Source organism: Castor canadensis, chromosome 11 (assembly GCF_047511655.1).
Source record: "Castor canadensis chromosome 11, mCasCan1.hap1v2, whole genome shotgun sequence".
Lineage (NCBI taxonomy): Eukaryota > Metazoa > Chordata > Mammalia > Rodentia > Castoridae > Castor > Castor canadensis.
This window is the reverse complement of record NC_133396.1, coordinates 9,054,234-9,077,327: the sequence shown is the minus strand read 5'-3', so window position 1 is coordinate 9,077,327 and position 23,094 is coordinate 9,054,234. Positions and strand designations below refer to the sequence as shown.

Here is a 23,094-nt window from a genome sequence, read left to right as displayed (position 1 = left end):
TCCAACAATGTACTTTGTCTTTGAATTTGCCACTTGAATTTTCCAAATCAAAAAGCACATCCCATACCAGCTGGGTTCTACAGGTGGACCCATGGTGTTGTATTGCTAAGAGTGAATTTCTATGGGTAGATGGGAAGTCTATTTTTCAGGGAGGGGGGCGTTGTTTGGTTTTGGTCTGGGGAGAACTGCCTTGGTAACACTTGGGCCTTTTCCTGGCTAGGACAAAAATTCTGGAAAACTGGCCAAGTGTTGGACTTTCTTGATATTTCACCTTTTAAAAATTTCAGAATAAGTAGGCTATCAGCAGGACAGTGGACGACTTCAGATCACACAGAGTGCCTCATTGCAATAATTCTAACTGGACTCTTTCTGTTAAAGTGATGATTTAACAAAAGATATTTGGCACATAAATAAGACTCTCAGACCAAGCATTTTTAACAATGAGAGGGTTGAGATCAGCCTACAGGATGTACTAGCAAAGATTACCTGCTCTAGTTTTAGTGGAACTCCTCCATCTATTTAGAGATAAAATTATCATTCTTCACTGAAAACCTTCCTGAAATCAATGCAGTGAAAAATATTCTGCCCCTGTTTTGAGACATTCCAAACAAGCTTACAATTGCTTAGAAACAAAAGGCAGAAGGGGAGTGCCGGAGTGGGAGGGGAAGAAGGCCAATGTCTCCCGATAATGAAGTTCCGCCTTTGAGTTTTATCTGTGAAACAGACGGCTTGAAAAGATGGGGTCCTATTTCATTTGAACCGAACATAAATGTAGGGTCTGGAATCCTCCCAAACAAATAACTTCTTTGCTGATAATTTTTAAGTGAAGAAAGATCAACAGGATATGGACATGAGGGGGATTCTAGGCTGTGTGTGTGTGAGTGTGTGTGTGTGTGTGTGTGTGTGTGTGCGTTCAGGACAACTAGAAGAACATGGAACACTAGTCTTTCTTTTCCTGTTCTTTCTGATGAGCCAGGCTGACTTCTGTCTCTCTTTCTTGAAAAGCTCCAACAGATTTATTTCCTCTAAAACACCCCTTTGACTGTTTGCTCTTGTCTATTGCTGCTCTGCCTTGGCATCACCACCCCCCACAAGGTGGCAATCCCTTCCTTCTTCTCTCCCATAGTGTGCTAATTCCTGATCTTTGTTTCTACAGGCTGCTTTTCTCCCCTGGATGGTGTTCAATACAGTGCCAATTTGTGATTGGGCAAGAGAATACACTGTGGACCATTTCTGACTTTAATTTTCCTCCATTTGGTGAAGTCTTGCTGAGCACAGTCTTGCAACTTCTGTGATGATGGAGAGGACAAAAGGCGGTTGGACCATGGTGCTCACGCTCAGCCTCCAGGTCTCCGAAGGAGAAGCTGCATAATTTGTTTATATAAATGGCTCCATCAGACCTTGAAAAGTCCTGCCACCAATGTGCTTAATGTTCTCATTTAGCTTCTTTGTTTTAAAAAAGAAGAAGGCGGGGGGAGGCAGGGGGACACACTGATTCTCCTCCTTCTTTGGCCACTGGAAAAAAAGGTAGAGAGAAAAATAAAATTAACAGAGAGGACCCATGTCCCTCCTCCTTTCTCCTCTCCCCATCCACAGGCAAAATCTAATAAAGATGATTAAATTACATGTCTTTTCCTCCCATTGAAATCCACTGCATACTATTCAAATATTAGAACTCAGGAAATAAGGCAGGACAGGGTCCCTCATGAAACCTTAGAAGGCAGCACGGGGGTCTGAGCTGGAGGTCTGCCTGGCTGGGCGGCTCTAATTAAGAAATCACCCTGCTGAGCAGAACTTAATCTAAATAAAATATAAAAAGGAATCCAGTGGAAACCATTACCTCCATACTCCACCTCCCTACACACCTCACTTCCAGAGGCTCCTTCCCTGTCCGGGGATCTCCTTCTCTCACTTCCAGGGAGCTCCATGCTGCTCTCTGTGTCCACCTTATAATCCAGCATAAAGACTCAGCTCATGAAGAGGGAGCTCCGGCTTACTCTGGACTCTTGCTGTTTGGCAAAGACTTTCTTAGGCCCAGAGGCAGATTTAGTCAGTGTTGTTTTGGTTTGGAAAGAGGCAGGGGATGGGATTTTGATCAAACATTGATTAATTGAGCTGGCCAAGTCTTCTAGCTTTAAGGTCATGGACTGCCAACCCACCTCTCTAGCCTGGCTGAGATCTTGCCTCTCCATCAGCTGCTTTTGATGGAGCAGCCATTTGAAAGCAAAGATCAAAACTGTTTAACTTGGCTTTGTTCAATATCTTTGGATGAGTTAATCCCTTCCACTCTACGGAGTCAACTCGAGACCTCTGCTTCATCTAGGTTACGGAATGTCTCTCTGATGACCAGGGACATTTGCTTACCTTAGTATCCCCCCTGACACGTAGAAATCTGATTTGTGTTCTCACCAATGACACCACTGACCTCTATAAACATGTTATTCTCCATTATACCTTTGTGATTTGCATAGTCCATCATGTCTGCCCCCAAGAGTGGCTCTTAAACTGTTGAAAGCCTGTTGAAAGAGATGGATGGGCATGAGGGTGAGGGGGTGCACATATGCAAATAAACATATTTTTTTTCTGCAATTGCAGTGAGCTTCAATTCAAGAGCCTTTGAAACACACATTGTCCTTTCTCTCTTTTCTCTTCCCATTTTGAGAAAACTTGTATATGTACTCAAGGAAACCTCCACAAAGCCTGCAAGCTTCCCTCTGTGCTCTCAGTGCCCCTGTCTGATGGTCTAGGACATCACTCATCATGGTGCAATCATTATTTGCTTGCATGTCCAGCTTCTTCTAGACCAAAGGTGGTCAAACTTCTTCTATTAGGGCCAGATATTAAATATTTCAGGCTTTATGAGTCATACAGTTTTGTGAAAACTACTCAACTTGGCTACCTTAGCAAAAGCAGCCACAGATAATGTCTGACTATTTGAACTGCTATAAAAGAATACCATAGGCTGGTAGCTTAACAACAGAAATTGCTTTCTCATAGTTCCAGTGGTTGGGAGGCCCTGGAACAAGGAGCCAGAGATTGCATTTCTGGGGAGGACCCACTTTCTGGTTCATAGACGGCAACTTTCTACTATGTCCTCACATTGCAGAAGGGAAGAAAGAGCTCTTTAGAGTCTCTTTTATAAGGGCAATAATCTCATTCCTGAGGGCTCCACTCTCATGTCTTAACCTCCTCTCTAAGACACTACTTCCAAATACCATCATCTCCCTGGGGGTGAGATTTCAACATACGAATTTTGGGAAGGTGCAGAAGACACAGACAATCTGTACACAAATGGATGTGGCTATGTTCCAATGACACTTTAAGGCACTGCAATTTAAATTCCATTTCATTTTCATGTGTTGCAAAGTATTACTCTTCTTTTGCTTATTTTTCAAACATTAAAAAATGTAAACTTTATTCTCATTTCTCAAGCTATACAAAAACAGATGGGTGTGGGCAGACTTGGCCACTCAGCTCTGCTCTACAGGTCATGTTGCCCACTCCTGATCTAGACTAAAGAGAGACCCTCAAAGGTAAATTTTACTCATTTCTTAGTTGCATTATCTATTCCTCAAAGGTAATTCATTTTTTTAGTTTCACTATTCAACATTAACTGATAAATAAAACAACTATATACATCAACTATAAAATGATCTTTTGACTATAAAGATTTCTTGAGCCAAAGACTAAATAGAACAACCCCAAGGACTTTGGGGACATTTATTTCATCATGATTGGGGACCTAATACCTGAAGTGGTTAGTTACCAAGGCTCTAGTCACAAATTCTGTAGGTTTTAAGTTATTATACAAATCACTGGACAGGAGACAAATCTTCCAGAGCAGTCTAGCCTCAGAATAGTCAGAAAAGACTTCCTTTTAAAGATGAGAGTTCATTAACATTCCCTGCGTTCACAGAATCACAGCTTTTAACAGCCTCTTAGACCCTACAAAGTAGGCAGTTTCTGCTCTGGCTACCATCAAGCCACCTCCTGGTACCCCCAGCCCTGATGGAATGTGCTCTTCTTCAATGGGGGCTGGGTTTAGTGGCTCACTTCTAAGCAACTGAATGCACACGTGTGCTGGGCTGTGACTTCCACAGTTAGTTTATAGAAAGTTGTAACTTGTTTTGTTAGCAAGAACTGTCAATTGCCTTCTCAAATTTCCTGCTTTGATGAAGCAAGCTGCAGTGTTGAGAGACCAGTGTGGCAAGCAGCTGAGAGTGACCTACAGCTGACATCTGATGAGGGTCTAAGACCCACAGATGGACAACTGTCAAGGAACTGAATCCTGCCAGCAGCCACATGGGTGAGCTGAGCAGTGAGGCTTCAGATGGTATCTCAAACCCTTGCTCACTGCCTTGACTTCAGTCTTGTGAGAAACCTCGAAACAGAGGATCAGGGAAGCCATGACAGACTCCTGACCTACAGAAACCATAAAATGATTAATACGTGTTATCTTAAGCCACTGCATATTGGGGTATTTAGTTATAGCACTAGACAACTAACACATCTCCCTATAATGACTGACAATTAGAGATGTCTACTCACTCATTTTCCTACCAAAATGTTAAGTTCCTCTAGGGCAGAGGAAACAACATATTCACCCTGATTCCTCTCGCAGTCTATAATATATAACCTAGTCCCAAAGTCATGATTACCAAACATTTGCTAAATTAACTTGCAATTTGAGTTTCGTCCGTTCTGCCCATTTAAATAAGCATCAGCTGTAGGACAAACCAGACAACTAGTTAGGGCAGAATGTTTTTGGAAATTATGAGGAGAAAAAACATTTGGAGTTGTATCTTATTGCACCCAGTTTACATTTCAAAACTTTCAGGAGGGTTTCATTCACTTACAAAATACTTCAAAGTTGCTGGGTCCTTGCTACACTAAGAAGTCTCTGCCTTCATTGACCCAAACACACAGATTTACCCAGCAAGTAGTCCATCTATTTAGACATGTCTCCACATTCCCCTCCTTCTACACTTTACATGGGCTGTGAGGAATATTAAAAAGAGAGAAGAAATTATGAAAATAGGGGGAACTGTTGAAAAGTTGAAAATTTTGAGAAAAAGGAAAGAAAAGGGCAGAGGAAAGAGAAGAAATAGTCAAATATCTAAGCCAGAGGCAGAGAAATGATTCAGAAGACAAAGTCTGATTTTCCTGTCTCTAGTCATAAATATTTTGACAAGGAGTTTGGCATTTATCAAAAAGGGAAAATGAAAAAACAGAAGTTGTCTTCCCAAGGACCTAACACTCTTGGAATTCAATGAGCTGATTCTGTCTACGGTTGCAGTGTAGGGATCATTTCCGCGTCTGATTCTCAGAGGATTGGGACCCGTGTTTTCCCAACGGTACATGCCACACCACTACCAGAGGTTAAGAATAAAGAACAGAGGATATGGAAAACAGTCTAGACACTATGCTCAGAAGGCACAATTTTAAATCCATGTAGATTCTCTCTATCTTACTAGTTGCTTGTCTTAGTAGTTAAGTCAACTCTTCATGACTTTTGTAGACATTATATAATACCTCCTGCCTCTGCTCCAGCCACCCACCAGCTGTTAGCCAACATCATCCCAGAATGAGATGGGGGTTGCATCAGCTTGAACTGAATAACTTTCATGTTGACATTTAAGGAAACCAATTCTCAGCTATTGAACAAGTCTGAATTTTCTACAATGATCATAGGATCAAATAGAAATCTGAGTGTCCCCAAATGCCAAAACAATTGGAGCTCATTTCATTAAGGTTAAATGTCCTCATCTGTAACATGGGGATGATAATAGTATAAGTCTCATAGGTGCTTTTGAGGGATAAACTTGATCTACTGCAAGTTTACTCAACCTTAACCCTACTGACACTTTGGATAGGACTTTCTGTTGGGGATAGAGTGGCTCTGTCCTACACTACAGATTGTTTATCAGCATCCCTAGCTTCTACCCACTAGATTATATAGCAGCACCTCATCCACAGTCCACCACACCATCCACTGTCACAATACAAAATATCATCAGGCATTCATATGTGTCCTGGGGGATAAAACCACCACTGGTTGAAAACCACTGTTCTAAGTCCTTGGCACTTGGCATATAGTAACCATTCCATATGTGTTCAATGTTGCCATTCTTATCATAATGGTAATATTATGATAATATGATAATTATAATAATGATAATATAACCATTATCTTCATCATCACTATTATCATTATTAACATCAGCATCTGCCTACATTGGTGACACTTTTTCTGTCCAGTTGAGTCCCTGAACTAGTTGCTATATTTCTGCATCTTTTTAAAAGGAAGAGTTGAGAAGAAGAAAGGTCATTAGTTTGCTAGCAATTCAATAGGAAACCTACCGTTTCCTGTGAAGTCTCCTTTCATGGAAAGAAAAATGGCCACCATTTTATTCCATTGCAGAGCCATGTATACTAGCTCAGCCTCAGCCTTAGTTTATAAAATGATACAGATTTTTTTTTCCCTTGGGATAAATTCTCCAGCTGTAGAGATGGTTGATATGGTGGACTCTTGCAACTGCCCTTGGAGATTTTTAAGTGCTCCACTACCTACCTAGGAAAGGAGGGAAAGAGATATTCAAGAAGGAGCCATTTTCAACACAAGTTGCTCCCTTAGTTGTTTTTGTGGTTTTGTGCTTATTTGGGTTTACAAGTGTGTTTTTTATACTCAAATTGTTCTTACATATTCTGACAGTGTTTGCTTTAAGTGTTTTGATACCACACTGCTTTGAAGGTGCAAATGTTGTTCATGGCATGTCTTGTTAAGTGTACAAACTGAGAGGTGAATGTTGGTGACTGAAAAGAATGCAGTATTCCTCAAGGTTTTTAACCAAATAAAGTGCTAAGAGGAAAATGAACTGAGATTTCTGAGGGTCTAAGATTAGCCAACTGACCATAGGAAAGGTCTTTGTAGTACCTATTTTTATCTTTAGAATTAGTGCAAATTTTACTGTGTGTGCTAAAATACTGTTTTATTAGTTCAAAGGTAAAATGTATAAATAGACTAGCATATTCAGCCCTATCCTGTAGATTTTCCTATACTCCTTTGTAAAGTATGTGAAATGCATTTGCAGTGATCATGGTCTTAGAATCCAATGAATTCTGGTCCTGGCTTTACCACTGATAGAATAGGTGAACTTAAAATATTACTTAATCCTTGGGAGCCTCAGTTTCCATGTCTGAAATGAGAAAATAAAAAATTACCTACCTTAAATCACCATTATAAGAAATAAAGAGGAGAGTTCCATGAGTAGGTGATATGACTATTATAAGAAGGACCACTCCTTGATGTGTCAGAGCTGTAAGGTCATATATTTCATGAATGGGAAATAAAACAAAAGTGAGCCCCTCCCTCATCAAAATCAGAGACATAGCATTTTCCTCCAAACAGTCTCTCAAATTTTCCTGGCTATGATCAAGATGCCTCTTCTGAAGGTTCTGATTTGGTTGCTGTGGGTAGAGGGACAGATAGCTTGTATTTTTAATGAGTGCCTCAGTATTTCCTATGACTGAACAAGTTGGGAAAATGCCACAGTCATGCCATCTGCTTCTATTGCTTCCAGAACCAGAACATACTCACCGACGTTTGGAGCAAAGATGTTAGGTGTATTGATGGTGGAAAATTTAATATCAGCCAAAATATCTACCAGAGTGCCAGGACACACCCACTTTAACCCAACTCGACTTTTAAAAATTTCTCTTACAAATATACTTGCAGATATACAGAAAAAATTATACAATAGCATTGTATGATAAAATAAGGTTGTGGGGAGAGGAACTAAATATCTACAAATGGAGGAAGAAATTCATGGAATAGACATATGATAGAATATTGGGAGCCATAAAATAGCAGCTGTCTTGGGAATTGTTAGGAAAAGGAGCTTGTATTGACATCTAAGTACAGATTCTGCCTGAATTGATATTCAAAGGCCTCTAAGTTGTATCTTGAGTAAAAAATATCAAAGTATCTAACGGTGTTTACAGTTCTCTATCTGTCCATCTCCTTCCTCTCCCTTCTACTTCTCGATCTAGATTATAAATGCATATTCTACCTGGAAGGACACCAAGGCGGTCTGATCCTGGTGTCTGTAAGGTAGGGAACAGGGTGGCTAGCACCCAAGGCCAGGAGGTGCAGTATCCCTTACAGACCTTTGGATTTTTGTATTGTGCACAAATTTTACCTATATGAAATTTTGTTTTGGCTTTTAAAAAATCTTCCACCTTGCTAGCCCTTAGATCCTCTGTGTACCCCACCTCCTTGTTCCCCTTTCCTTACCTCACAGCTTTGCTCTTAGCTTCACATTTAGAGAGTTTTTTAACTTTTTTTTTTTTTTTTTTTGCAGTACTGGGGCTTGAACTCAGGGCGTACAACTTGAGCCACTCCACCAGCCCTTTTTTTGTGATAGGTGTTTTCAAGATAGGGTCTCATGAACTATTTGCCTGGGATGGCTTTGAACCACAAGCCTCCTGATCTCTGCCTTCAGAGTACCTAGGACTACAGGCGTGAGCCACCAGTGCCCAGCAAGAAAGTCTACTAAAATATAAAAATATTTTGACAAATTATAGTTGTATATGTGTATGGGGTACAAAGTGACACTACGATTTATGAGTACAATGTGGAATAATTAAATTAGTCCAATTAACACTCATCATTTCAAATATTTATCATGTTTTGTAATGAGAACATTTGAAATAGATTCTCTTAACAATTTTGAAATGTACATTATTATTTACTATTTGCAGTACACTGTGCAGTATATTGCTGAGCAAAAAAATAAATTTGAGAATTTATGCCTTTTGACCATTCTCTCCCCATTCCCTATAGCAAATTATGGAATCAACCTAAGAGTCTATTAGCAGACAAATGGATAAAGAAAATATCATATATACCAACAGAATATTATTTACCATTTAAAAAGAAAGATGCTTTGTCATTTGCAACAACAGGATGGAGCTGGAGAAAGTAGTGCTGTGAGAATCTTGAACTCCCCCTACTCCCACCGTTACACCAACTTTCCATCCTCTTCTCTACTCTGTTCAACCCTTCTCCTTCCTGGAAGCCTTTGACCTTCAAGTTCCACCAAAGCTGTGACCTTCACATTCTGTAAAAGCTGCTTTGAATCGAAATAACACACATTCTATGACAGTGTCCTTCCTGTACAGTCATGCATTACTTTGTTAATAGAAGTCTCAGGCAGAAGAATGCCTTAAAAATAATTCACTTTAGTGTCTTTCCTCTTATTTTAATTTTTATAATTTGTCAATGAGTGGATAGTTAGGAAAAAGAAATATCTATTTAAATCTGACAAGTGTCATTTACATTTCAAAAAGTACTAATTTCCTCATAAACAGCATATTACCTGTTTGTGATTTACAATAAAAATATAAAACTACTCATCATTTGTCCTAATGGCCTGATTATAACGAGGGTAGGAATCCTATCTTTTTCCATTCTAAGTCCTCTTCATGCTTAATGCAGATTTTTGAATATTAATGAACTTCAAAAAGTAATTGTTGAACACCGGAATGAAAAAATGGATGTACTTTTCTGTTTTACTTCCATGAGCTTTCGTTGATCTGCGTATTTTGGCAAAAGCACAGTTAGCTTAGATATTGGATCAGTATCCTGGCTGTCCTCAATCTGTTGCTATGCTGACTAGTTCCAGGCATGGCCCTTCAGTCTGTATGCTTGACCTCCGCTATATCCTTGAGCACCATAGTAGGTACTCAAGAAACATTAGAAGGTAATGTTCTTTGTTGTGCAACATAAAAAGCCTCTGAGGAGTTCAGAGAAAAGGTAAATCATAAGCATAATCCACAGCCAACTTGCCCTCAAAACATACATAAGGTTAGCTTAAGATTTATAAAGCAGGGAAATGATTCTGCCCAAGGATGGGCAGGTCTGGAGCTTAGGTCACCTATCTCCACCTTCCAGGGTACTGAGTTTGCATCTTCTGAAGCCCGAACTGGTGAATGATACATTTTTTTCTAAAAACTTCAATTTTTCTAACTTCACAGGCAGTGGGAAGATCTGCCTATTATGAAGAGTCTATGGTCTTCTGGGCTGTCAAGGATGTTTACAAATCACACCTTGTACTAGTAATAAAAATGTCCATAAGCCATTTATATGTGCTTTGGGGACATTAAAAAATACAGTCAGACAAGCAATTACCACAATTAGGGAAAATAACTCCCACTGGGGCAAAGGGAAGAAATCGTGAGGATTGGAATTGCAGTGGAGATGGAGTCATCAATGAAAACTATCACTATTGTCTAGATAGAGTCAAACTCCAGGGATTTTGAGGACTTTTTCAATGCTTACTTCCAAACTGAGATTTGGCAACACATAACGCTTGCATACTGGACATAACCTCTTGTGGGAACCAAAGGTCACACGGAGCATGTCATGTGTCTCCCAAACACACTCTTAATGATCCCAAGTAACTTGCCTGTGACATCTTCATGACCAAGATGGATGAGTCACCTGGAGACCACATTTACCTGTCTCTGTCTCCTGATCAATTAAGAAGATTGAATCATCCAGGTAGGATGGAAAGACAGTCACTATGAGGTGAGACATTTATCACTAGATGTGACCAAAGAGTGGTGAGGATACAGCTCCAGTATCTGAGTAGGACTCAGTTATAAATGTGTAGTAAATGACTGAAAAGACTTTGATTGGGCCTCTCAACTTCAGATATGACTTATTCTTCCAAAAGAATGAAGCTACCATTAGACTGTTCGCCAATCTAATGGTTAGATTGTCTAAATTCTCCTAGCTTGGACACTTAGTGTAAAGAAAACTACAGCACAGGAGGGATTCCAGGCTGACTTAATCGGGTGCCATACTCAAGCTATCTATAGGGCAGGTGCAGCAACCCCTATCACATGGTGTGGTGAAGGTTGACAGTCATGAATGCAAAGTGATTGTCCATGTGCCTGGTATACATAAGCATTTAACAAGTGCTTGATCCATGGGAAAGACGAATACCCAACCACACAACCAACTCCAGATCCATGTGAAGGCTTAATTTCCACCAAAGGCTCTCAAGAAACAGTGCCAAGTCTGCAAGTGGTCAACAGGATACTTTCCTGCAAAGCCAATCCCAGAAGGTGGCAAATTAAACCTTCCCCATGTGAGCCTGAGTGACGTAGGAAATGTTCCCTGTGGATTTGCCACAGTACTGAAGTCATGTCCTTCCCTTATAATAACTGTCCACTAGGTAACTTGTGGCCAGTGGACTAAGAAGCAGAAGGCAGTTGGTGTCCACCTCCCATGCTGCCAACTGGAGATAGTTTCCCCAGGTTTCTGGGTGAGTTTTTAAGCCAACACCCTTGAGAGGGAAGCAGAGCCTTCATACCACAGGCATCTGGGACACAAGGCCTCCACAGTATTTGGAAAAGTCAGTACCACTCGCTGATGATAAAGGGGCATTCACAGTGGGCAAAGCCACTCCACGGGAAGGGGTGGAGCCAGCCTACCAGGCAGACCCAGGACTGCCTTTGCAGACAGTTTTCTTTTTCCATCTCTCTGGACTTGAGTAGGTGCCAAGGCAGCTAACCCCGACACCCAGATAGCAAGCCCCCAGCTTTTCCATGGAATTTAGCAGTAGCTACCAGGGGCGTCATCCCAAGGCATTAATTTTTTCCTTTGCCTGGTTTCCCACATTCTGTGACCACCTTAGTGTATGCCAGGGAAAATATTGAAAGCCTAGGTAAACGAAGGGGAACCCAACATTCACCAGTCTGGCCTTAAAATAGTCGGCAGAACGCCCCCGTCCCAAAGAGTACACAGGCTTTGACTACAGTTAGTGTGTTCAGGATGCTGACCCATTCCACCCCAAGGCTCACCCATCTCCTGAAAGCCCATCTCAGAAAGAGGACAAAGAGAGAGCCAGACTCACTGCCACCTCCTCCCCCACTGGACCCCGTGACTTAGGTGAATATTAATGACCATCAAGAGATCTGATGCAAACCAGCACGCGCCACTGGGTAGGGTGGGGACATTGGCGAAGCCTATGTCTGGGGTGGAGTGGAGGGTTGGGCAGAGCAAGTGGGAGAGCCAGAAGGAAGGTATTCCTGGAAGAGAAAGGAGGCCCCAGGAGTCACAGGGCTCGGCCCAGCGCTAAGCACTGGGCAGAAGAAAACATCTCTGCCCACTCCTGGGCAGCTTGGGACTTAGCTCTAGCAGCTTCTACAGATCTGTTGTAAGCTAGGTCTTCGGGATGGACTGCAGGCCATAGGGAAAGAGGCAAGCAAAGGGAACAAGGAGGGGAGAAGACCACTGAGGCTGAGAAAAAGGAAGAGAGTACTGCCTGTAAGCTTTTTCATATTTTCTAGAGTTCTCCCCATGAAAAGTTGCCTGGTTTTGCAAATAAACATATAGAATCCCCAGTGAATTCTGAATTCCAATCAACATAAAATATGATTTTGAATATAAGGATGTCCTGTGCAGTTTTACATACGTGGACTTTAGGATAAGAATGTTCCTTGTGATATTTGGACATATTTATTCTTTAAAAAATCCTTATAACACTTCAAAATATCAACTGCAGTCTAATGTTCAGTTAAGTTGAGCTTAGGATACAAAAACAAAGTATTAGTATAAGCCTATCCCATGCAATATTTGAGACACACTTATACTAAAAAAAATAGTGTTTATCTTCAACTCTGAGTGGGCATTTTGTATTTTACACCACACCATGTCCCCTCCATTAGAATGAAAGCTCACTGTATGCCATGTGCTACTTGGCTCTCTAAGGTAGCTTAGAAAGGTACAATAGCAAGGTGGAGTACTGTCGCCCTGCCATCTCACTGTCCTTCACCTACTAGCTGTGTGCTCTCGGGCAAGTAACTTAATCACTGTTTCCCAAATATTCTCATCTACTCAATAGGGAAGATGATAGTTGTCTGACTTAGAGAGATATTATACAGGAACAATACACTGACTACCTGGTGGGTTCACAGGAAACTCTTAATAAATGAGTGCTATTATTATTCATTCTTGTTACTATTGTTGCTGGATACCTGAGAAATAATGAAGAGTAATAGAGAGGAGCTGACTCATGGGAGACTGAGCAAACACAAGGCTTCTTCAGCCAGCTCTGTGACCCTGAGAGAGAGTTTTCCTTGGTTCCAAGATTCCTCCCAGTTCTAAAATCCCATAATTTAAATAGATTAAGTGATTGAGAATTTAAATGGATTGAATGGGTGAAAATCAATAAAAATGTGTTTGGGCTAAGGGGGTTAGAAAGGCAAAGTGCACTGCAAAAGGGGTGTTTCACAGACAAATAATAATAATTAAAAAAAAAACCAGACTGCCCTTAATGCAAGACACCTGGTCTGATCTTCTCAGTGTTCTGCTATGGGTTAGGTCTTCAGACACTGAGACAAAAGTCTACTGCATTAGTGCAGCATATTCTTCCTCAACTTGGATTTGTACCAAAGGGAGCCTGAGGCTATGGTCTGAATGTGTGTCTCTTCCCCCGAGTCATCTGTTGAGTAATCCCAGATCCTTGGAAAGTGTAGATAGGAGGATGGTGGTCTGAGGCTAACCCCAGGGAAAAAGTGAAACTCTATCTGAAAAGCTACTGAAGCAAAAAGCACTGTGAATGGGCCTGCCTAGCAAGTGCAAGGGCCTGAGTTCAAATTGCAAAAAAAAAATAGAATGTTAGGTGGTAGGGCCTTTGGGAGGTGATCAGATCAGGAAGTCAGATCATGGATTGGGATTTGTGCCCTCATAGAAAAGGCTCTAAAGAGACCCCTCATCCCTCCTCCCTGTGAGGATGGAGAGAAGTCACATCTATGAATCAGAAGCAGGCCTTCACCAGACACCCAATCTACCAGTGCCTCCATCTTGGATTCCCCAGACTCCAGAACTGTGAGGCATCAATGTCTGTTGTTTATAAACAATAAGCCACCAAGCTTGTGGGATTTTATTGTAACTGCCCAGACAAACTAAAGCACCCAGTGCAATATCAGGGTTGTCACACACGACAGCCTTGCCAGTCACAGCCAACTCAGTTGCAATAAACAAATACATGGCAGCCCAGTCCAACACATCAGAGCAGCCACAGTCCCTACCATCCACAACGCTTTCTGTGGTCCAGTGGGCCAGATAATTCCAAATGGTTCCAGATAATTTCAAATCTTTCTAGCTATCTCTATAGCTATTTCTCACTCACCCTAAGAAATTATCACTTGGCCACAAAGTAAATATTTGTTCCCATCCTGTTATTCTGAGCAAAGAATGCGGGTACCAGGAAGCCAGGATAAACAGACATTTCCACAGCCATAGTTTCCTCCTAAGAAACTTTTAAAGCAGGAGTCGGAGGGAAAGGGAGTCACAGAGGGGCAGCCAGGCTCTCTACAAACAGCATGCACTTGCATCATGTGTGGCTCAGGAACCTCGGGAAAATTACGCCATAAGGAGAAGATGTAGCCTGGTATATTCACAACATATATGGAGGCAAAACTGCTCTTCAATATGGCTATGACTTGAGAGGCTGAGTGAAGCAGTATTCAGATGCAAAAAAAATTAGAAAATGAAGTGCATTTGTTCTAAAATGACAATGAACAAACCTCATGGGCCTATTAAGTTACGAATTTTCAATGGGTAGATCGGTAGTTGGAGAAAAAAATGAAAGTCTTAAAAGAAGAAAAATTATGCTGTGTGCAGTGGCTCACCCCTGTAATCCCAGCAGGGACAGACATCAGGAGGATCATAGTGCAAAATGTTAGCAAGCACCACCCCCCATCTCAACAAATAAGCTAGTAGCTAAGGTGTGATGCTCCATTCCTGTAAACTCAGCTACTTAGGAGGCATAAGTAAGAGGACTGAAGTCTGAGGCCAGTCCCAGTGGAAAGTATAGGACCCTATCTGAAAAATAACTAAAATCACAAAGGACTGGGGGCATAGCTCAAATGGTAGAGTGCCTCCCTGGCAAGCACTAGGCCCTGAGCTCACATCCCCATACCACCATAAAAAAAGGACTAAAGATTATTCCATACAAAGACAGGAAAGTTTCAAGAGCAGGCCAGGGAAGAACATGTGTATAAGTCTAGTTAAAGAACGGGGCAGGAGTCAGGTGAGGCATTCAGCAATAACCTGGGGTCTAGACCTCATTAAATGAGTCAGGTTGCATCTACATAATTGGGTTTTCTATAGTTGATCTTAAGGAGATTTGCAAAAGCATCAGGTGACCCACCAGTTGGAAAACATTTTCTCCACATCCTGAAATCCATCTACAGACTCATTTTGATGATACATCACTGGAGAGCATAACTGGCTTACTGGTTCATAATCTACCAAGGCAATATGACAACAGCTCATGAAATTACAGCTCATGTTCTTATTATCATTAGTCCTTCAAGAATTTGTCCTGAAGATGTACTTGAAAATGTTCCAGGTTATTTATTTCAGCATTGTTTGCAAAATCAAAGCACTGAAGCAACCTAAGTGCCCATCACAAAGGGACTAGTTCATTCAGTAATAGTATTAATACATCCATAAAGTAAATGCAAATGGTTAAGAGTGTGGAAAATTCCTGACATTGGACGATCTTTACATGTATAGAGACAGCACGGTTTAGAGATGATATTGAATAATCTCTAAAATATGTTGTTAAAAAGTTTTAAAAAGTAAAAGAGGCCTCAAGGAGATGGAATATACCTCCCCACCAATTAAGAACAAGCTGCTTTTACTGACTTTCTTCCAAAAACAACAATATGGATGGGAGAAGTAACTTCAGACTGAAGAAACCTAACAAACACCACCTTGGTGAGGTTATCAGCATCACGAGCAATAAGTCAGCTCAATGATGAGAAGGGCATTTTACCTCTGAAGTCATCCTCACAAAAACCAATAACGCCCATTGATCTATGAGAAAAACATCAGCCAACTCAACAAAACGCTTAACCAGCCCACCTCAAAACTGTCAAGGTCATCAAAAAAAAGTCTGAAGAAATTGTTACAGGCTAGAGAAAGCCAAGAACACGTGACAACTAAATTAAGATGGTATCCTGGATGGAATCCAAGGACCAAGAAAGGACATTGGGATAAAACTAATAAAATCTGATAAGCTGTGAAATTTAATTAATTGTACTGTACCAACGATGACTTATAATTAATTACTCATCATAATGAACCAACCAACCATTGTTGGTTCTCTGTGACAAAGGTACCATAAAAATATAAGATTTTAACAAAAGGGGAAACTGGAAAATGGAATACACAGGAATTCTGTAATATTTTTGATATTTTTCTTCAAATATAAAAAAAACTGTATTCTAACATAAAACATCTATTAAAAATTAAAAAGAAATAAAGATTACATGATTGCTTTCATATGCCATAAAACCTCTCTGGAAGAATAAGAAATAAATTATACATTTCTGTCACCTCCAAAGAAGGACCTAAGTTGCTGGAGGGTAAGTTTTCATTGTGCACAATTTTATATTTTGCACTTCAAATCATGTAACTGTAGTATCTCTTTAAATATAAGACAATTTCCGTCCTACATAGCTAAAACATAACGTTTAATCCAAGTTAAGTTTGTTTCTAAGAGACACCTTAGTTTTGAAAATGCACCCTTTTTGAGGAACACATGGAACTAGAAGCTCTCCCAAAGAATTCAATAACTTCAGGTAACTCATATTCATAGGTTGTATGCCCTAAAAGTACAAGGTTTGAAGGAGAATGGTATTGCAGATATGTAATTTTGAAGGGAAAGAGAAAGTTGGGCAATTCTCTGAGAATATAGAATTTTCTAAGATCCCATGCACCCAAGAAACAAAATGCAGGTACACAGTACCCAAGGAGTGATGAGAAGGAGAGAAGTCAAACGTTTGAAGGAGGTGTCAGGATGCACAAAGACTGACTTTGATGGCATAAAATGTATAGTACAATCAGCTCTCTCTTCTTTGCAATAGACTGTCTTCCATATCATCCCTCTTCTAGAATGAGCCTCTCTCTGCCTGTTGGCTTTTAACCAAGAGAAATAGACTGAACTGTTGAACTAAAGGACACCCTGCACTAGGCAAGAGCTGGCGCTCGAATCATTCTTTCCTGTCCTTACCCCACCCTTCTGCTTCAACAACTCCTTGGCAAAAACCACCTGGGAGGTGACTGCACAGTGAATTCAGATTTGTCTCCATGAGGGAAACCAAGATTTGCAGGCAGAACCCTAAGCCCAAGAGAGAAAGACATAGGATTAGCAAGTCACTGAGCCAGTAAAGGGCCAGGAGCCAGAAGGACACCCACCAGGAGAGGTAGGGAAACGGTTAATAATTCAAGGTGACAAATTAAACCAGCTACTCAGGGGCTCCAGTTTGGCTGATGGCAAAGTCAAAACAGAACTGTCGGAAACTGGGAAGGCGCTGTCACTTGTACTGTATTTTTCCACACGTATTTTTATTTTATTTTTTTTTAATTTGGAAATGTTCATGGGTTGCTGGAAAATGCAGGCTGGAGAACTCCTGGGGTCTGAGAGGAGAAACTGTCTTTGCCAGGTTCTCCAACTAATTCACATCAGCAGCTTCCCAGGGGCTCCAGCCACCCAGGGGCCTGCCTGACTTCCCACCTTCCCATCCTCACCCCTCTCACTTTCACTAGCCTCCATGCCAGCATTTGACCTCCTGCCAAGTCACACTAACAATGGGCTCCATCCACCACCACACCATCTTCACTAGTCCCACAGCTGCCTAACAGGGAGGAGACGGAGAAAGACAGAGAACCTGTGGGCCTCAGGAGACATGAGGCAGAGAAGCAGAGGAAAGCGAAAATCTCTCTATCTCCCCCCACACATACAGTGGTACCATGGCAAGAACCCGGCTAACTTTTGCACAAGTACCACAGGGAGATTCACTAAAAGGAAATCAATGTTGAAAATGACTGCATGAGCACATGGCCCTGGGTTCAATACCCAGAACTGGAAAAAATGACAGGGAAGGGAAGGGAAAGGAAGAGGAAAAAGGAAAGAGGAAAGAGTAAAAAGAAAGGAAAGGGAGGGAACAGAAGGGAAGGGAAAGGAAAGGGGAAGGGGAAAGCACAAGGGGAAAGGGGAAGGGAAAAGGGGAAAGGAAAAGAGAAGGGTCAGGAAAAAAGAAAAAGGCATATGTGCCCAACTTCCAGGAGCGTGTAAAGACATACCGTGATATTTACTTGCCCTGGCAGATCTTAGAACCATTTAGCTTCTTGGTCTAGCCTGAGCACTTAGTTTAGAAATTGGTGTACTCTTATTACAACCAAACACTTAAATAACACTCTGTATATCAGAGGATACTTGCATCCCTCTACATCCCAGGGAGGTTAATTCTAGGACCTGGGATAGATATCAAAATCTGTGGGGGATCCAGTCCCTTCTACAAATGGCATACTTTAACCCACCTCTAGTTGACTTAGAAAACCTCATACACGTAAGTGCTGTGTAAGTAGTTCTTGTGCTACATTGTTTAGAATAATGACAAGGGAAAAGTCTATACATGCTCGGTAGAGGCAGAATGTTTTCAAATATTTTTCACACAGAGTTCATTGACTCATTAGATAAAGAACCCGAGAATACAGAGGGCCAAGTGTATATTTTTACCACAGACTGACCTTGTCGACTATTTAAACTCCTCGTAGGAGTTAAAAGACAACTTGACTTTAACGTTAAAGATAGGTATTTTTTTTCACACAAATGGATGCACACAGTGCATTCATCAGGGGCCTTCTCCCCTGGGCATTTCTGCTCTCAGTTTTGATTTAGCATCCTCTACTCCCAGGAACACAGAATGGTTTTGCTGGATGAATTTTAGACATGAGAAAAATAGATAAAACGCAGTGCCCACGTCTGTGTGTGTGTGTGTGTGCACCGCACACACAGCACTCTCTTCCAGCAAGCATTGCACTTGCTTCTAGGGCCTCCCAAGGGTCGCTGGCTCTGATAACCCTGCACAGCTGCTGTTTAAAGGGCTCAGTTAATGAAACAGCTCCCCTCTCATTTGGCCAGAGCTGTAACACTGAGGTCTCAGGTTCCTAATAACGCTCAGTGGATCATCCTCTGAAGACTGCATTCACCCAGTGGCCATCCCTGACCTATCTCACGGAACAGACCAGAGTCACAATTGCCCTATTGTTCTCTGACTTGAGGATGGAGGGAAGGGGGAGCACCCACACACACAACCCCCCTCAAAAAGATTAGTGAAATTATTAGCCAACAGTAATGGCTCTAAGCCAAGCTGCTCTCCAGTCCTCTGGAGCACCGAGTCACCTCGAAGTCTCTTAAAGAACCAAACACAAGACTGTGTGTTCTCCCAAATTTTGCCATGTTGTTCTCAAAGGCTGCTGGCCAGTGGTTCATGCTGCCCATACCCACAAGGCCAATAAGCAGATAAAGAAACAGTGAGTAATATGCGTGTCGAAGCCTCTGGATCCCCATGCCCCGAAAGTCTGTAAAAGGCAGATGCCCAAGGCCAGACACCAATGGCGACCACTTCACCCAGCGTTCTTTGGGCAAACGTCTTGTTAGAACACTGTAATAGACAATGACTTGTTGGTTAGTGTTAATTGTAAAACTCCCTCTTTCACCTTACAGAAAAAATAATCTTTTCTTCCCTGTGCTACCACTACCTCCTTTGCCCATTCTATACTTCTTATCAGGAGTTAAGGAAAAAGAATTATAATCTGTTCCAGAACTAGATATACACATCTTTATACTGCATATTTATATGCCAATCCACAGTGTCAGAGAAAGTGAAGTCTTCTAACAGATGACCCAATTTATATTGATTAGCCAGCGTGGACATTGGGTGATGTGAAAGATAATAGAAAGATACAAAGATATTTGATATATTTGCCTAATATCAAAGTAATCAATTGATTGACCAAATATAAGTCACAGATAAATTAAATGAAACATTAAGAAAAGAATTTGTCCTTTGAGTTAAAACACTGAACACTCCACTCAAGATCGCAAATGTCTGTAAATAAATAAAGAGGTATGCTTTACCATAAATCAGTATCTAACATGAAGGGAACCAGTACTCAAACAATTGCAGAATCCCCACTATGATCCTGACACACATCAATATCACATTTAGGAGGTTTCTCTTAGACAGCTATGTATTATTTCTAGAGAAATCCATGCCATTTAGAAAACACAGGCACAGGAAAAAAAGATCCTCACAGCTAAGCAAAAATGTTTTCTGTATGATGGCAAGTGGGAGGAGCTAGCAAGCATCTATTGTTTATTAACAAGACTTATATATGTTAAACTTTGGGTCTAGGAAGTACGTTTGTGGAGAACTAAACATAACCCCGTTCCTACGAATTAGTGGCATGTCTTTGCAGCGTTTGGCCTCATTTCTCACAAGGCAGGCTCTCAGAAAGTTCTCAGTGGAAGGACTAAATGCCTGAGACTGTCACCAAATTATAATGATTCAATATTATCCAGGACAACTATTTTATACTCACACACACACCTGAACAGAACAAGTGATATACCACGACATACACGATGCTCACAGTGAATGTTCTGATTGATACACACACACACACACACACACACACACACACACACACACACACACGAGTCTATTTGTCATCTGGGAGTTCCAAGATTTTGCTTAAACCCCAGAAAAATTTTCTTTGTAACAATTAGGAAATCAATAAAATTTCTGAAGACTCCATTTCCCTACTCACAAAATGCATTTGGAAAATATCAAAAATTCTCTGACTAAATGTATTGTGTAAAGGTACAGAATTTAGCTCCATGGAATGTACAGATTAAACTACCCTCTCATAGCATTCACTGACGAAAACATAGATGCAAATACATGGCTGCTAGAACAATTTTTCGTCTGGACACCTACAATTCAACACCAATATAATTAGGCAATGCCTTAGCAATACAGGCATTTTCAAGGCTTTATAAAGCAAATCTCTGAAGTATTTATATGACATCCAACTGGACTTCCCCAACCAAATCAAAGCACAGGCACAAACATGTATAAACTGTACACTATTCTCAGCAAAAATGAAATTGCTTCATTCAAGTTTATATTATATTTCCAGGGGAGGTAATTATGATCAAGGGAAAAGAGAATGAATAACAGAGCACAGAAGAGCCAGGCTCTGATGAAGAGCCCCCAAACCTGCGGTTCATTTTTAGAGGCCCAGCCTATGGGAGCTCAGCTCATCAGCACCTGCACATGGTTGAACTTTCTAGATAAGGGCACTGCCTACCAAGGCAATGTAGGAGACCAGCTCTATAGCTGCTGCCTGCTGCCTACTCACTTAACTTTCTTTTCTTTGCAAACAGGCAGGACACTGCACTCTCTCTTATAGTTCCCTTGTTTGCTTCTGAGGAATCGCGAAGATTGGAAGCAAGGGAGAATTATAGAGGAAATGAGGGCAAAGGGCAGAGGGCCAGCTGGAAGCAAGACCAGTGGCAAGAAACCTTGACTACTGAAAGAAGAATTACCCATATTTCTCACTATCCACCCTTTTCTAATTGTCCCCCAAATCAAACGAGCCCATCTAACCCTCCTCCCCATCTGTACATATCAGTACAATTCCTTTGCAGAGATTAGCCTGCTTCTTGCACAGCAGGCCGCTGGACCACACTCTGCCGGGAGCTTGCCCTTCACCACCAGTACCTGACCCAAGGCGAAAGGAGAAGAAATGAGGATCCCAACTGGGTCATCCGTCAAAGTTGGGGTGAATTAGATTTGACTGTCAGACAGCCTCTCAACCTAGGCAGCTACTCACCTGGAGCCAGCATGAGGCTTGACAAAGAAAGTCGGAAAAGATCCAAAGTCCATGTGGGTAAATCCAAGGGTCTCTACCCTGCCATCTTTTCCTCTGTCAGGTGTGGCCATCAGGTGTGGTTTGGCTGACCAAGAATGTGGTCCTTTTAAATTCACCAAAGTTGTAGAAGGGAGAGAGGGGGCTAGGCTGAGCCTACTATTCCTCTGTCTCCAAGTAGCTTTTGAGGCCGAAAGTGCCAGTGGTGGAGTGCAGAATGCTTACTCCAGACATTAAATGAGCCCACAGAATACCTCAATCTGATCTTTTATAGTGCTTTGTTTATTACCTGCGTGCCCTTATTTCATAAGGGAACTGAAAGAGAGAGAGAGAGAGAACAGGAATGATGAAGATGACTATTAGTAGCAATCCAGAGACACCTTTTCTTAAGCTTCATTCATAACAGCAAATGAGACCAAACAACCTAGCAATTGTTCTCTCAAATGTCACCTTTCTGTATGGGCCACTGTGTCGATAAAACTAGGCTCTCTCGTTGTTGCTCTCCCCCCCCCGCCCCCTCTTCCAAAAAAAATTACTGTGTTATCCTCCAAATATCTCCAGAGAAATTGACCCGACAAGGGAAGCTTTTCTTCTTCTCCCTCCCCTCCCCCCTCCAGTTTTTTCTTTCTTCTTCACGCAGCTTGAACAATTTGGCTCTGTTCTGTATGCATTCCTGTGGCCCATTCTCTCTCTGTCCCCAGTGTAGGACGGTGGGCCAGGAGAACACAGGCTCACATTCAGGGCCAGGATGGTGCTTGGGGGGTGGGGGGTGGGAGTGGAGAAAAGTGAACCAAATGTACCTATGATTGTTGCGCCACCAACTTAATACCTGGGCAGAAAGACAAAGGCTCTTTAGAAAAAGCTCAGGCTTCAGGTAACCCCTCCCCCCATCCTCCAAAAGTTCAAAAGATAACAGGAGCTGAAAGTAAGGCACCAACGTAATTAAAGTTTTCCAAGTCATTTCAGGAGATATTACACATGATGACAGAGAACTCACTGCTAAGCCCTTTCGATGCGCAATCTCTGCTAAGATGGGAAGCGATACTTTTTCTTTGTGCGTGGGTGCCTGTGTGCGCGGGCGCATGTCCGCACACCTGTATTTATTTCTGGACACAAAGATCCGTAATCTCTGAGCCCAACCTCTTTTTACATTAGCAGAGGTGGAACTGTGGCTTGGAAAGTCCCTGATTGGGGGGTGAGGGGGTGGGGGAATAGGGATGACCTACAAAACAAGGAAGCCTTCTCTCCATGAACTCTATTTTATTAACAAAGGGTAAGTGAGCATTTTAAAA

At 41.6% G+C, this 23,094-nt stretch overlaps 1 long non-coding RNA gene across 1 annotated transcript; it reads right to left on the bottom strand.

Moving 5' to 3' along the window:
* Positions 1-1,225: 1,225 nt before the first annotated feature.
* Positions 1,226-22,161, bottom strand: LOC141413678 (uncharacterized). Its single transcript, XR_012438449.1, has 3 exons — positions 21,767-22,161; positions 2,365-2,516; positions 1,226-1,515 (listed from the first exon to the last, which is right to left on the bottom strand). It is a non-coding gene; the product is annotated as an uncharacterized lncRNA (long non-coding RNA).
* Between the last annotated feature and the right edge of the window lie 933 nt (positions 22,162-23,094).